Genomic DNA, 16,993 nt, shown 5'->3' with positions numbered 1-16,993 from the left:
TCTTATTTCAATTTCCAGGAGTGTATTACGAGTGAATGATTAACTGTCACTTGTGCTAGATCTACAGTAAATTAAAGTTTTAACGTTGAACGGCATTACCTTTTTAGTAACGGATTAACGATAAGCGAAGTTAACTTTGTGACTAACGTTGCGGTACACAGATATGTTACAGAACCGCATCACCCCTAGCCTATGGGATAAATACCTGCTGAAATGTACGACGTTAATGCAGTATGGCAGCAGACCGTATTATTCGTTTCGGACCTCTTGATAAGTATGGAAGTGTGATTACGCATGTCAATCACATCGCAATTACGGGCAGCATGGGGTTCACGCCTGAGCCTCAGGACGTGCGCTAGCAGCGCATGTCGGGTGTTTCAAGCGTCAACTTCGCGTCTTAATATCTCGGGATGTAATGGGAATATTGCGATGCAATCAACGCCATTGTTTATGTGCTTTGTCATTCTATGGATTGCTGAAGAAAAAATATAGGAGGTCCATTTAAAAAAACGTAAGTTTGTGTTAAAAAAACTCATATGCTTTCGTTTTAGAATGTTCCCAAATATGTACATTCATGGGCCACAGCCCTACATTGATACCGGTGAAAGTCGTTTTCCAATAGCTGTTATTGTTCCAGAGATATTTTGGGTGGACAAGATAGCTGGGACGCCCTGTATAAAATTACCGACACTTCGGTCTCTGTTGCAAGTGACCCTCAAAAGGACCTCTGGCAACATGGGCGGAATCGTCGATAATTTTATATAGTGGCAATGCGGTTACAAACCCAGAAAAAGTTTTATTGAACATTATTCACTTGTTCATGCTGTTGCCGTTACAGTGCCTGTGTGTGCTGTTAAAGAGTGTGAGTTCCCATTGTCTTGGGATGTCAAAAGCGAACCGTAAGTGCTGTTTCAGTGACGGATACACAGAAAGATGGCCTTTCTTAAAAGAGGCAACTCAGTTGGGAAGCGTTCCACGACTTTTTTTCCTGATATTTTTCATGTGAACATGTTGGGAAATCTAATGCAAGTCACCACATTGATACCCAAAAGCACAAAAGAAGTACTCAAGGAGATGCAGCCATTTCGAAACTCGCAACTCTTTTTGTAGAACCAGATACAGGAGAGGAAACGCTCATTGCTATCGCTGAACTAACAACATCATATAGAACTGTAAGACATTACCTTTGACTTAAGTCGCATGATTCCACGACTAAATTGTTTTAGTTACGTATGCTGATTTTGTCATTGCTAGAAAACAAAGTGTCGTAAAAGCAAAAGCCACAGCAATAGCAAAACATATTCTTGCTCCTCATTCTGCATCCACTTGCACTCTGGATTTGAAAGGAACTCTGTTTTAAGGACTAAAAACTGATGGCAGCAACCACAAAGCATTGAAATTATTTCCTATATTTGTTCAGCATTTTGATGCAGATGAAGGGACAGAAAATAAACTAATTAAGCTGTATCCTGTACAAAACGAAACTTCGGAGACTATATCCAGCTTATGCATTTCAGTGATCACAGATCTTAAAATTAATTTTAAGAAACTGTAGCATTTGGTGTGGCGAGAATTACAACACCAACTCCGGAGCATGGGAACGTACGGGTAAAAACAAAATATTCAGTCGCTTAAAGCGAAACTTGAGAAGAACTTGGAAGGCGTGGGATGTCCAGCTCAAATTTTAATTTTGCACTGATTCAACTGCTGCAGACATTGCATCTGTAGACATCATGTTAACAGTAGTGAAACTTCTTGAAACTTCCTGCCAGATTAAAACTGTGTGCCCGACCGAAACTCGAAATCTGGACCTTTGCTTTTCGCAGGCAAGTGCTCTACCATCTGAGCTACCGAAGCACGACTCACGCCCGCTCCACAAAGCTTTACTTCTGCACAGTATCTCGCCTCCTACCTTCCAAACTTTACAGAAGCTCTCCTGCGAACCTTGCAGAACTAGCACTCCTGAAAGAAAGGATACTACGGAGACATGGCTTAGCCACAGCATGGGGAATGTTTCCAGAATGAGATTTTCACTCTGCACCGGAGTGTGCACTGATATGAAACTTCCTGGCAGATTAAAACTGTGTGCCCGATCGAGACTCGAACTCGGGACCTTTGCCTCTCGCAGGAGAGATTCTGTAAAGTTTGGAATGTAGGAGACGAGATACTGGCAGAAGTAAAGCTGTGAGGACCGGCCGTGAGTCGTGCTTCGGTAGCGCAGATGGTAGAGCACTTGCCCACGAAAGGCAAAGGTCCCGAGTTTGAGTCTCAGTAGGGCACACAGTTTTAATCTGCCAGGAAGTTTCATATCAGTGCACACTCCGCTGCAGAATGAAAATCTCATTCAGTGAAACTTCGTAACTACTGTACTTCTTCCTGTACACAGTCAGAAAATCAAAACTTTCTGACTTTTGTGAATTTGTTAATACCTGCTATAAAGACCATTTGTCACACTCTAAAACCAGATGGCTGTCTTTAATACCTCCAGTCGAGAGAATCTTAAGAGCTGTTGTCGAGAAACTACCAAAGATCTTGGTAGAATTTTGCTCTGTTCCTTAAAGCGATGCTTACTTTTGGTTCATTCAGCATCAGCTGAGTTTATTTGACACGCAAACAAGGAAAATTAAGAGTACTAACACATCTGGGATTGAAGTGATGGTCATTCATTATTGCGAATACAGTTAATTTCGCTAGAAGTGAAAGGAAAGTGGTGTTATGAAAACTGAAGACGTTTTTAAAATATGGAAAATGTATTGCTCTGAACTAACCATCGAAAAAATTCAGAGTGACGTAAACGAGTTTCACGAAACTGCAATTACTTACCTTACAAAATGGCTTCATCAAGTATTAGGTTTTGACATTTTTGAGTGGCTGTCTTTCACTAAGTTAGTGGAATGGGAAGACATTGGTTTATTTAAAAGGAAAAGAAGTAGATATTTGTGAGTGAGCAGTATTTGATCAATATATTCATTTGAAGAATTTTCTGGCTAAAAAAGTTTCAGAGGGTAAGTGGAAGTCAGTGTTACCTGCCCAGAGAAAATGGCTGGATTTTTCAGAAATGCAGACTTTAGCGTTCAGAAATCAGAATTGCGTAAGATATGTCAATATATGTTTTCAGTTATAGCCCATAATTCTAATGTTGAGAGAATGTTTTTGTTAATGGGAGCTCAGTGGACGGAGGACCGGAATATTTCGGAAATACCAACATCGAGAGAATCTTATAGTGTAGGCTACTTATTGCTTTCAGATGAACTGTGCAGAGTTTTATAATTATGCAACTAATTAATCTGGTCTTAAAGCTGTCATGTGAGGAGTATGACAGATCTTCTCCAGCTCATAGTATCGCTATATTAGCCCGCCCGGTTGGCCGTGCGGTTTAACGCACGGCTTTCCGGGCGGGAAGGAGCTGCTGGTCCCCGGCACGAATCCGCCCGGCGGATTTGTGTCGAGGTCCGGTGAACCGGCCAGTCTGTGGATGGTTTTTACGCGGTTTTTCGTCTGCCTCTGCGAATGCGGGCTGCTTCCCCTTACTCCGCCTCAGTTACACTATTTCGGCGATTGCTGCGCACACAAGTTCTCCACGTACGCGTACACCACCATTACTCTACCACGCAAACATAGGGGTTACACTCGTCTGGTGTGAGACGTTCCCTGGGGGGTCCACCGGGGGTCGAACCGCACAATAACCCTGGGTTCGGTGTGGGGCGGCGGAGGGGTGAAGTGGACTGCGGTAGTCGTCGTGGGGTTGTGGACCACTGCGGCTGCGGCGGGGACGGAGCCTCTCCGTCGTTTCTAGGTACCCGACTAACATACAATACAATACAATACAATACAAGCGCTAGATTTGAATATTACCTAGACCTTGTGATCTGTATCAGAAAATAATTAACGACTCTCTTGCAGCCCCTCGAGGAAGATTAGGTTTGACGTCCCGTCGACATCGAGGTCGTTAGAGACGGTGCCCAAGCTCGGATTATGTCATGGATGGGGAAGGAAATCCTTTCAAAGGAACCATCCCGGCATTTTCCTGGAGTAACTTAGTGAAATCACGGAAATGCTAAATCTGGCGTACAGGAGGCATGGTAGAAGCGTCGTCCTCCCGAGTGTGCTAACCACTGCGGCACTTCGCATGGCGCCTCTCGAAATGTGTTGGAAGAGACTGTGTTTACGGATACTTATAGATGTCAGTCCCTCGGAGGATTCATACTTTGTTGGTTGCCAAAGTTAGTGCTACGCCTCATTAGGTCGGAGTTTTAGTGCTGCTTGCCACAGTGTGCGTTGAGAGACCGGCAGCATTTACGGTCACGCTTTGTTCAGAGTCCGGCGGGCGGAAATAATAGCAAAATAGAGACGAGAGTAGCATGATAACCTTTTCCTTTTATAATTCCGTTTGTGTTTGGGGTGCGGTGTGACGTACTTTTTTTCCGTCCCTCCTTCCCTCACTCGTCTGTGGAGCTTTTTTTTCCCTCCCTATTTCCTCCTCCTTCACCTCCTCGCCTCACTGCTTCATCCCTTTCTTCGGACGAGTGCCAGGTAAATACGTAGTTTCTAGAAGTTATTATATTGCGCCGCGTTGAAATCTGTTAGCCCGAAGTAATGGCTTGTTTGTGAGCGGCGGCCCGGCTCGGCGTGGCGCGGCACGTCTAAAACAAACAACGGCCAGCCGGCCGGCCAGGTGGCCGCGATGGGTGGTGGGAGGGGGGGACAGCGGCCGGTCCAGCCAGGAATGCCGCCCGGGATGAGCGAGGCAGCGGCAGCGGCAGCGGCAGGGGCGGCGATGAGCGTCAGGTGTGGGGGCCGCCGCCGCCGCCACCGCCGCCGCCGCAGCGCGACCAGGTGCGGCGCACCCGCCGGCAGGCGGTACCGTGCGTACGCCAATTACCAGACAGCCAGCGGCAGCGGTCGGGGGCGACGTCCGCTCCCAGTGTCGTGGCGGCAGGCGTGTCTTTCAACAGAGTTAGGGCGATGCTAGAGTACATTCGTACACCGGCGGAAAAAAGAGAATAAATCACAGCTCAAAGAAGGAGTTGTGTGCGTTAAATGAAAGTTGGTAGGCATTTTTTACACCTGCAACACAGCGTTTCTTCAAACTTCAGGCCAGTCCCACAATAGTGGTGCTAGTAGTGCCACTATGAGTGTACAAATCAGTGCTGGTTTAAATACGCGCTGTAACGGTCGATAGCGTTAATTACGTTTGAATTGGACTTAGTGAGTTGATGTTAATCAAGATGACGAAGACGGCTTTATCCTCACCTCCCTGTGTTTGGATGAGATCGTGTAATAGCACTACGAGAAGCTAGATATTCCTTCCCCAATGATGCAGAAAGGATTCGCGAGGCTGCGATTACTGTGCATGATTGTTGGCAGCGGTGGTTACGGGAATGTACGGTAGCAAGAAGATCGGGCTACGGGTGGCCACGTGGCATTACCGAGAGGGAAGACCATCGTGTTCGGCGTATGGATCTGGCGCATCCTACTGCATTTACAGCAGCAGTCTGAGCGGCGGTGAGCGCCACAGTCACACAAGGAACTATTACAAATCAGTTACGTCAAGGACAGCTCCGAGCCAGACGCCCTGTAGAATGCATTCCACTCACCTCAAACCACCGCCGTTTGCTACTTCACTGGTGTCAAGAGAGAATTCATTAGTTTTTTTCTGAAATTGTAATTATTAGTTCGTCCGTAAATGTACATCACATCTACCGACTTTCATCCCATTCGTATAATGCCTCCGTGTTGCGTAGTATCTTTTCGTCTTAGAGTGTAGTGAGTATCTTTTCGTCTTAGAGTGTAGTGAGAATGCCTTCCGTTACGAAGTATACATGCATCAATTTCGTGATGATTCTCGACAGCCCATGTCCGCTGCTTGCGGAAATGTACAATTTGATCACGTGGGAACGAATCTTCACCCCTGAACACAACATTTACACTAAAGTGAGGGTTCACCCATAATTGAATGAACCGTTCGCAGAAGTGTACCAGTGCAGGAAAATTAGCTGCTGATAATGCCTCCACACGCTCTACACTGCGCAGATACAGCACGTTCTCATGTTACATTCCCCAGACAGTCACGTGGTCAACATTACTTGTTGCATTTAATTGTCTTACTCTGACGCTATGGTTGTCATCTAATGTATGAAGAAGTTCCTCGTCCAGCTAAGGTGCCCTCGTCCTTCTAGCCTTACCTCAGTCGCGAGTTAAATATCTCACGATCCCTAAGACGACGATCAGTCGCTTTTAATGTCCTCCTGTAGGATACCGTCGCTGTGGAAATCACTCCCGATACAAACGTTGAGCGTCACGGCCATTACCTTCTGCAAATGGGCATCTGCCAACTCCGCTTCTGAGTTCACTTCCGTTGCACTGTACTGGAAACCAAGTCTGCGACAGTCACTAAAAGGTCGAGCTACGTGTTGATGCTAGTAGAGCAGTGAAGGTTGTCACTTTTCAACATGAGTATTAATTGTCACATGTCAACATTTCCTTCGTTCCATTGCAACAACAATCACTGGCAGTGAACCGAAGAATTACAACTTACTGTGCACTCAATCAAATGTAATCAAGAGGATATTCTAAACATTTCATGTAACAAGACGTTTCATGAGACGCTGGTACATTCTGTTTCTTTGCTTTTTCTCTGATCAATGTGATTATGAAGAAAAGTACAAAATGAGCTCTTACATGAAAATAAAACATTTCCAGTCTCCTGCCCAAAAACACATTTTATTCGTCGCTGTGTGACGAATGCTTCCTGAAAGTTTGGGAATACCTTTTTGGTACCTCTCAATCTATGATCAACTGTAGTGTCAAGAAAAATTAGAGAAAAGACTGTCTGTCATGTCAGAGAAAGAAATGTGTGTGGTGCATTAATTTCATTTCTGTAAGTGACAACGTCAAGGCAGAAACATCATTTCTCCTACATGGGATTGATAATATGATAGCAAGAAGAATACTGGTAAAATAGACAAGGAAGCATCTATAAATGCGGTGACCACAACGTATAAGGTGGAGCTGGATGACTTTAAAATGGGTGTTCTGTTGGAACAGCTATTTGGAATACAGCATATACTTCTTCTTCTTAGAATTTCAAACATCTATTCACAATCCCGGCGGCAGTCCTACCCTCCTGACAGCTGGATTTGCTGCAGGGTCCTCACACCATTGCATGAATGAGACTGGAAAATCTTCGATACTGATCAACTGTTCTATGAAAATGCGATAAGCTGTACCAGAAAACCTATCTGTTTGTCCTTTCGTTTCATTGTCATAAACATATCGTGATTTGGGTATTACTCATCAAAATAATTATAGGTCTTTTCAGTATCGGAAAAAAGCTGAAGTCTGGTGGACTCATGTCCAGACCGTAGGTAGGATGCGGCAACAGGTCCCATCCGTATCGCAGAGTTTTTGGGCTACAACATTCCCGGCGTATTCGCGGAGTTTTGGAGCTAGAACATTGCCGATATGCAGGCGTGCATTGTCGTGGAGAATGAGCGGCCTAGCCTAGAGCAACCGGGGTCGGGTTTTGTGCATTTTTCTACGCAGGTTTTGCATGAAGTTACGGCAATACGCATAATACATCTACACTTGTTGCACATCAGACTTTTTTCCTGATGATTACCCGATGATTGTAAAAAAATCGTCATTTGCTTGAGATTCAGTTGAGGGCGTCGAAATTTTTTGGACATGGAGATGCTGAAGCTCTCCCCTTGTTGGTCTGTAATTTCAACTCCGGTTCAAACTCTCTAATCTAGGTTACAACAATAGCGACAATTGGACACAAGAATTCTTGACCTTCACGGTCGAATCGTTGTTTGAGCAAGACTGCAATGACCATGCTTTTCTGCTTCTCTTGATCATCCAACGGTGTAGAAATTATTCTCTTCTTAGAATCGCTTGTCAAAATGCGGAATACCGATGTTGGAGGAATTCCGGTGGCTTCAGAGAGTTTAACCTCCCGTCGATTGCGAGGTCATTAGAGATGGAGCACAAGCTCAGATTAGGCAAAGATGGCGCAGGAAATCGGCCCTGCCCTTTCAAAGAAACCATCGGCATGTGCCTCAAGCGATTTAGGGAAATCGTGGAAAACCGGAATCTGGATGGCTGGACGCGGGTTTTCCAGTGCGCTAACCACCGCGCTACCTCGCTCGGTGGCTGCAGAGAGTTCCTCACAAGACGCACTGTTGTATTCTTCACGAGCGTCTGCCACAAGCTTCACACTTCGTTCATCTGCTGACGTTTTTGGCCTTCCGGGTCTGGGATTGTCGTTTACGCTCATACATCTACATCTACTACATCTGCATCTACATCAATACTCCGCACTCCACCTTACGGTGCAAGGCGGAGAGTACCCCGTATCACTACTAGTCAGTCTCTTTCCTGTTCCACTCGCTAACAGAACGAGGGAAAAATGACTATCTATATGCCTCCGTATGAGCCCTAATTTCTCGTTTCTTATCTTTGCGGCCCTTACGCGCAGTGTATGTTTTAGGCAACAGAATCGCTCTGTAGTCAGCTTCAAATGCCAGTTCTCTAAAGTTTCTCAATAGTGTTCCTCGGAAAGAATGTCGCTCTGCCTCCAGGGACTCTCATTTGAGTTCCCTAAGCATCTGCAAAACACTTTCGTGTTGTTCGAACCTGCCGGTATCAAATCTTGCAGGCCGCCGCTGAATTGCTTCGATGTCTTCCTTTAATGCAACCTAGTACGGGTCCCACGACCACCATGAAAACGACTAACACAACGTGACACTGAACTACAGTCCACTGTAAAGTCACCACATATTTCTCTTAACGCACTGTGGATTTCTGTCAGGATTTTGCGACGTAAAGTTTCGATCCTGAAGTACGATCTGTTCTCTTCGACCGCCACAGTACCCGGAACCTGTGCAGGATCCATTTCTACTTCTCGCCAATTTTATGTTAGAGTACACAGAGAAATAAAAAACTCGTTCTTCTTCCTCAGCTCCCAACTACATCTGACGTAATTTTCATTGTCGTTGCACCAAACAATCTACAGTAATATCAACCCGCGAATCATTTATTAAATGTCCCTCGAACAGAAGTCTTCGACGAAACACCATGCCGACCATTACTAATACTGATTTACAGATGTAGGAAATGAAGGTCTTCATGTTCAGCTATGCACATCCAACTAGTTTTCGGAGTCACACAAACATTGTAGTGTTTCTATGTCGGGGTATTAACTTTATCTTCCTGTACAAAACATTTGTCATATTCTGCTGATAGTGCTAAACTACCAGTCACACAGTGATGGCTGTATGTCACTTAGCCACTCCTTCAACGGACACTTTCGTATAAAGTTTAAACAAATTGCTCTATACTTTGCCACTTTATAGTACGACTGTAGCAAATTACACAAATAATACCAAAACTGTACCAAAATACACCTGTCACAGTGAAATCCTACTTTCTTGATAGTAACACGTGTCACATACTCTTCCTAACACTGCAGGAAAGTGGTGGGAAGATGTTCTATAGTAGTCAAATGTTGTATGAAACCATGAATATCTAGGTCTTGAACCTTTCATGACCATACTGCTCTTTAACACTGTAGGACACACATGGAACTACTAGTGACCTAACTTACAGGTTAAAGTGTCTCATCAATAACAGACTTTTGCTTTCACACAGTGGAAACTAAGTAAAATTTTAATTAAATAACACGCTGAACATTAGAAGTAAACGTACGTATAGGTGGGAAAGAGACCTGCAATACTTTCAGCTTTCCACATTAAATCACTCAAAGTCATCCAAACACTGTAGTATTTTCATGACACGTGTTAACTTCACCTCGCAGTACAAAACGTTTCTCACATAACTTAATCAGTCACACAGGGATACTAAAAGATGCTTGACCCTCCCATTCATCGACATATTACAGTACTGTGAAATTGTAACAAATTGGTCCGTACATTGCTGCATGCTTTCTGTAGTTCCTGTCGTACTATTTCCATTGACACTTTCCTCTGGACTACTTTTAAGTGTTGCCGACAGCTTAACAACATGGATCTGTCACACTCTTTTTTGACACTGTCCTGCGAGGTTTCTCAATGAATCATGTATGTTGCCGTAACACCTGATGCACTAACACCGTATGCCTGTGATAAATGTATGACGATTCCTCCTATTTGCCCTCCTCCAAAGTCTGTTAGAGAATGTCGAATGAAAACACCTTTCAGCCGTATAAATTTCCAACTGTTATTTTATGGAGCAACTAGTTTTGGCGATATATAATGCCATCTTGAGGCCCCTTCACCGATTTGTAGGAAGATTCCCATCTCTGCCCAGTAAAAAAAAAAAAAAAAAGTTTGCATTCAACCATTCAACGACTGGTATCCTAAGATTTCTACATAACACAGCGATCACTTTATCATCTCTTGCCGAACAGGTGGTGTAACATATCTCTGAAACTGGCTGCTCAATAAGGTGCTGCTGAAAGCTGTTTTGATTCGACCGGCTGTACTGAAGAGCCGAGGTCCTGCAACCATCTGTATAGAGATGTACATACAACGTCTGTTAGGTCAAGTATTATGGATTATTATCGCTATTATAATGGTAGAAGACATAATAGTAGCCGCGGGCCAAAGTCTTTGCCTAACATGTTACCGGAAATTATGCTCCAGAGAAGAGGTCGACTATGATGGATCGACTGGATGAAACTGCAGGAAACTTTAGCAGAAAATCTGGCTCTTAGATCTTTTGTTTCATGACCTTGCATGTATCTATTGAGAACGGCTTGTTTTACAAGTTCTCTATGTACACAGTATTGTGAGAACTACATAGTTATTCTTCCAGGGAACTCCTTTTAAGTTCCCTGACCATTTCTGTTGAACTTTCATTGGGGGCTTCATTGACCTGTTAAGATTCTAGTAGCTCATCTCTGAATAAGATGCCTGTTATCATATCTTTTTGATGTTATCTCAGTCACTGAGCAGTACTCCAGAACTGAATGTATTAGCATCTTGTATGCATTTTATGTAAAATGTTTCACATAGGATGGTTTTGAAATCTCTCAAACAGCTTCAGCATACTGTACACAAAAGGAAAATTGCATTTGGGTGTTTCAGACCACATCGTAAGATTTTCTTCAGCCTTAGGTTTATCTGTTGGAGTTCCCTTTCTAGTGACGTGTATGATTAACATTCTTAGTATTAATACTGGATACAATTCCGAACGTGAAACAAGGTCAGACAGTCATGGTAATGGAATGTTTGTGCAGTGTAAATTGTATTAGAAAGAAGCGTCAACTTGGTGGTACATATGGCTGAAAACAGTTCTCAGAACTGTTTTACTGCTTTTCTTCAAGTGCAGTAGACTGCTACCAGTTCTACAATTGGAGTCTTGATAAGTATGAAAGTGTAAAAGCATGTAGCTTTAAAAACATGTCTGTGATGTGGCAGGAAGAGTTGACTTAGATCTAAATATAGAGCACCAGAATAAGTATCACTTTCTGTTGATTAGGCATGGCTATGTGTTCCATCTGATATGCTGTAGCCAGAGGTCCCTTCAGTGACACAGTAATCTCTCCTGTACTGTCCTGTGGTCGGCAGGAAAGAACTAACAGCCAATTTGAACACACTTTATTACAATTAAAGAAAAACGCCTTCTCGGCATACACTAAGTTCCGATTGGTGGAACACTGTCACATGTTTTCTGGCGAAGTAGTTCCGTGTTTATTTGGAAAGCCTGTTATTGTTTGTGTCCACTGGCGAAGTTTCTCTCCACGGTCCTGAAAGGGGGTTAGCAACCCATCTTGCGTGTCGCTTCTGCAGGCCCTCTAACAGTAAGGGGCTGCTACAACATTTCTCCCCCTGGGGAAAAAAATGCACAACACCACAAAAGTCCATAGGAGTAGGGGTGTCCTGGTTCGTGGCTGGCAGGGGCGTGTGGTGGCGACGCGCGGGCAGCTGGCTGTGGAGACAGCAGCTGAGTCAGAGATGGAAGTGAAGGTTCCACCACAGGGCAGTCATATGGTTCAAATGGCTCTGAGCACTATGGGACTCAACTGCTGAGGTCATTAGTCCCCTAGAACTTAGAACTAGTTAAACCTAACTAACCTAAGGACATCACAAACATCCATGCCCGAGGCAGGATTCGAACCTGCGACCGTAGCGGTCTTGCGGTTCCAGACTGCAGCGCCTTTAACCGCACGGCCACTTCGGCCGGCCACAGGGCAGTCGGCGATAGGCACTGGCAGCTCTCCCGAGGCATACCTCAGTCTGGTCTTTCAATCTTTATAGTGTAATATAGTTATATATTTTCACTTCACTTCCATATTTTCTTAAGAAGTAGTCATAGACACTTATTTGGTGCATTATTTTAGGGAGGAATTTTTATATGAGCTAGTGTAATTAAGTGTGTGCAAACATATAGATATTTTGTGTTTTCTAATTTTGTTATGGTCAAAACTAGATCACAGTTGAAAATGGATAAAGAGGAAATGTTAGATGTTCAGGAAAGTGGTGAAAATACGATTGTAGAGGAGATAGCAGCTTCGTTTCAACAGGAGACAAAATCCTATGGCTGAAATCTTAGAACAACTAAGACTTTTGTCAGTATCAGTAACGACTATGTCAGGTGTGGTACAAGCAGTATCACAAAAGCAGGAAGACATGTGGCAGAAGCAAACTGATATGTCACTTTCGTTACAAACAGTATCACAAAAGCAAGCAGACTTGTGTCAAATGCAAAGAGACATGTCAGCTGCAGTTCAGGCATTAGTTAGCCAGCAACAACAAATCTCAAATCAGATAACCGAGTTGCGAGATGCACAAAAGCAGTTTCCTTTGGAAATCAAACAGTTTACCGAAGAAATGCAAAACATTAAATAGAAGCAGGAGAGAGTAGCAACTTAACAGTGGAATTAACAGAAACTGTGACTACCATAGCTTCTGGATGTGATCAATTGATACGAGAGAATTTCAGTAAACATCAACAGGATTTCTCAAATAAATTAGATGAGTGGGCATCCGATAAGGAAAACCAAGTGATGCTTGTGTAGATGCAAGTATAAATGAAGAGGTAAGCAAATTGCCTATTGGCAGCGTACCAACTGCAGAAAACATTAAAGAGGTAAAAGAACAATTATGGGCGAATTTTAAACAATGGAAGGACGAAATAGTCTATTCTGTTAAAAATATGGAACAGATGCGAGGGGCAGTAAAGGACAGAAGAAACGAGCTGCGTGAAGTAGAACGAACGCAGGGCTCAAGCCATGAATCATGCTATGGTAATGGAGATGCTTCGCCGGAGGGAAATATAAATTATAAGGGAATGCACGCAGCTCCGCAAAATAATAATGTGTACACTGCCATACTAGTGGAGAAATGATTGTTGAAACACAGGCAGTTTCAGACGTTCTCACCTGACCGAAAATCTATAAACCTAATGGTATTTATACGAAGATTTCGTGGAGTACTACCAAGGACATGGACTGAACCGCAAAAGATCAGTTACGTTTCAGGATATATTCAAGATGATGGTGCGTTATGGGCCAGGGATATGATGGATACATGCGAAATGTACGAGGAATTTGAGAAGGCGTTTCTTGTTGAGTATTGGTCATGGCGTGTGCAAGAACAATTAAGAAAAGAGGTCTTGAACCCGGAGCCGTTCTGTGTAAAAACAGGAAGTCTACGGCGATACTTTGAGAAGTACACTCCTGGAAATTGAAATAAGAACACCGTGAATTCATTGTCCCAGGAAGGGGAAACTTTATTGACACATTCCTGGGGTCAGATACATCACATGATCACACTGACAGAACCACAGGCACATAGACACAGGCAACAGAGCATGCACAAATGTCGGCACTAGTACAGTGTATATCCACCTTTCGCAGCAATGCAGGCTGCTATTCTCCCACGGAGACGATCGTAGAGATGCTGGATGTAGTCCTGTGGAACGGCTTGCCATGCCATTTCCACCTGGCGCCTCAGTTGGACCAGCGTTCGTGCTGGACGTGCAGACCGCGTGAGACGACGCTTCATCCAGTCCCAAACATGCTCAATGGGGGACAGATCCGGAGATCTTGCTGGCCAGGGTAGTTGACTTACACCTTCTAGAGCACGTTGGGTGGCACGGGATACATGCAGACGTGCATTGTCCTGTTGGAACAGCAAGTTCCCTTGCCGGTCTAGGAATGGTAGAACGATGGGTTCGATGACGGTTTGGATGTACCGTGCACTATTCAGTGTCCCCTCGACGATCACCAGTGGTGTACGGCCAGTGTAGGAGATCGCTCCCCACACCATGATGCCGGGTGTTGGCCCTGTGTGCCTCGGTCGTATGCAGTCCTGATTGTGGCGCTCACCGGCACGGCGCCAAACACGCATACGACCATCATTGGCACCAAGGCAGAAGCGACTCTCATCGCTGAAGACGACACGTCTCCATTCGTCCCTCCATTCACGCCTGTCGCGACACCACCGGAGGCGGGCTGCACGATGTTGGGGCGTGAGCGGAAGACGGCCTATCGGTGTGCGGGACCGTAGCCCAGCTTCATGGAGACGGTTGCGAATGGTCCTCGCCGATACCCCAGAAACAACAGTGTCCCTAATTTGCTGGGAAGTGGCGGTGCGGTCCCCTACGGCACTGCGTAGGATCCTACGGTCTTGGCGTGCATCCGTGCGTCGCTGCGGTCCGGTCTCAGGTCGACGGGCACGTGCACCTTCCGCCGACCACTGGCGACAACATCGATGTACTGTGGAGACCTCACGCCCCACGTGTTGAGCAATTCGCGGTACGTCCACCCGGCCTCCCGCATGCCCACTATACGCCCTCGCTCAAAGTCCGTCAACTGCACATACGGTTCACGTCCACGCTGTCGCGACATGCTACCAGTGTTAAAGACTGCGATGGAGCTCCGTATGCCACGGCAAACTGGCTGACACTGACGGCGGCGGTGCACAAATGCTGCGCAGCTAGCGCCATTCGACGGCCAACACCGCGGTTCCTGGTGTGTCCGCTGTGCCGTGCGTGTGATCATTGCTTGTACAGCCCTCTCGCAGTGTCCGGAGCAAGTATGGTGGGTCTGACACACCGGTGTCAATGTGTTCTTTTTTCCATTTCCAGGAGTGTATTTAAATAAAGCAAGATACTGGGATGAACCTATAATGCACAAGGATATTCTGCGGATTCTGGAGGCGAAACTTCCGGCTGAGACGAGAGAGAAGTTAATACACGCATTGGAGGAGAATTTAGAAGAATTCATGTCAGTCTTGGAATCCATTGATTAGATCCAAGAAGATATTAAGGCAAGACCAGACAGACACAGAGCATACCCGCAGTCGAATAATTCTTACGACAACCGAGCGAGCAATCAGCTGATTCAGGAGATAAATGCAAATTGCTCTCCTCTGCACTGCAATAATTATGACCAACATTGTAATCCACTTAGCAGTAATGGAAACAATTTTATATGCAGGAAAAACAGACAGAATCGACACGGCAGAAGTTACAATCCAGGTTATAATGTGAACTCAAATTCTACGAATTGGCAAAACAATATTAGGCAGACACAATCTTCTGTGCCGATGGATAATGACTGGAGGCAACGAACGCCATTTATTACAGAAGTGAGAGAGGGTGCGGTTCATGCAAATGAATTGCGCTTGGAAAACTGATTCTGACCAAATCGTGCCCCGGAGGAGCGGTCGAGGAAAGGTATGGAGGCTACGAGCAGAATGTAAATATGATGAGTTACAATGAAGGAATAATAGAAGAGGAGCTTTGTGCTGACACAACTAAACGTATGGAGGAATACTCATCGGAACCCATTTCTACAATGAAATTTGAAGTAGAGGGTATTCCAGTAATGGTAGTTTTGGATACGGGCGCATCAGTAAACGCTATATCAATGAGTTTATTTCATGAAATAATGAAGAAGACCCCATTACCAACATTTCCTGATCAACAGTGTAAGATACTAGGAGCGTTTGGCACGTGATCACAACCTGTGAAGACACAGACGATGCTAAAATTGGATCTAGGAAATGCAGCGATAACATGCGCGTTCCTAGTAGTGGATAAATTAATAGTCGACTGTGTTCTGGAATTAGAAACTATCTGGGAGAAGGACACAAAATTATATTTCTCTGCCAGGAAAGAAAATTTTTGGATCTACAGACCCCTAGCCCAGGTAGATTTGCTAAGGAAAGAAAGAAAACATGGAAGGTACCGCAGAGGGGCAAAGTTGCAATTGATAAAGAAAGAGCGCTGGCAATGCAAAACAAGTTTGACTAAAGTCATCCCGGCGGAGGTTCGAGTCCTCCTTCGGGCATGGGTGTGTGTGTTTGTCCTTAGGATAATTTAAGTTAAGTAGTGTGTAAGCTTAGGGACTGATGACCTTAGCAGTTAAGTTCCATAAGATTTCACACACATTTGAACATTTGAACTAAAGTCATGCAAGTAGTAGAAATACCCGAGCAGATAAAACAGAAGTTGAGCAAGCCAGACCACCTTAAGGATGAGCATAGGACACAATTGTCTATCCTATTAAGCAAGTATATGATGAAATGTATGATGAGATAAAAGAAATTATTCAGATAGTGAAGGGAGACGAAAATTTAATATTCATGGGTGACTGGAATTCGTCAGTAGGAAAAGGGACAGAAGGAAACATAGTAGGTGATTATGGATTGGGGCTAACAAATGAAAGAGGAAGCCGCCTGGTAGAATTTTGCGCAGAGCATAACTTAATCATAGCTAATACTTGGTTTAAGAATCATCAAAGAAGGTTGTATACATGGAAGAACCCTGGAGATAATAAAAGGTATCAGATAGATTATATAATGGTAAGACAGAGATTTAGGAACCAGGTTTTAAATTGTAAGACATTTCTAGGGGAAGATGTGGACTCTGACCACAATCTATTGGTTATGAACTGTAGATTAAAACTGAAGAAACTGCAAAAAGGTGGGAATTTAAGGAGATGGGACCTGGATAAACTGAAAGAACCAGAGGTTGTACAGAG

The sequence above is a fragment of the Schistocerca cancellata genome, chromosome 7, assembly GCF_023864275.1.
Source record: "Schistocerca cancellata isolate TAMUIC-IGC-003103 chromosome 7, iqSchCanc2.1, whole genome shotgun sequence".
Taxonomy (NCBI): domain Eukaryota; kingdom Metazoa; phylum Arthropoda; class Insecta; order Orthoptera; family Acrididae; genus Schistocerca; species Schistocerca cancellata.
This window is presented reverse-complemented; position numbering follows the sequence as displayed.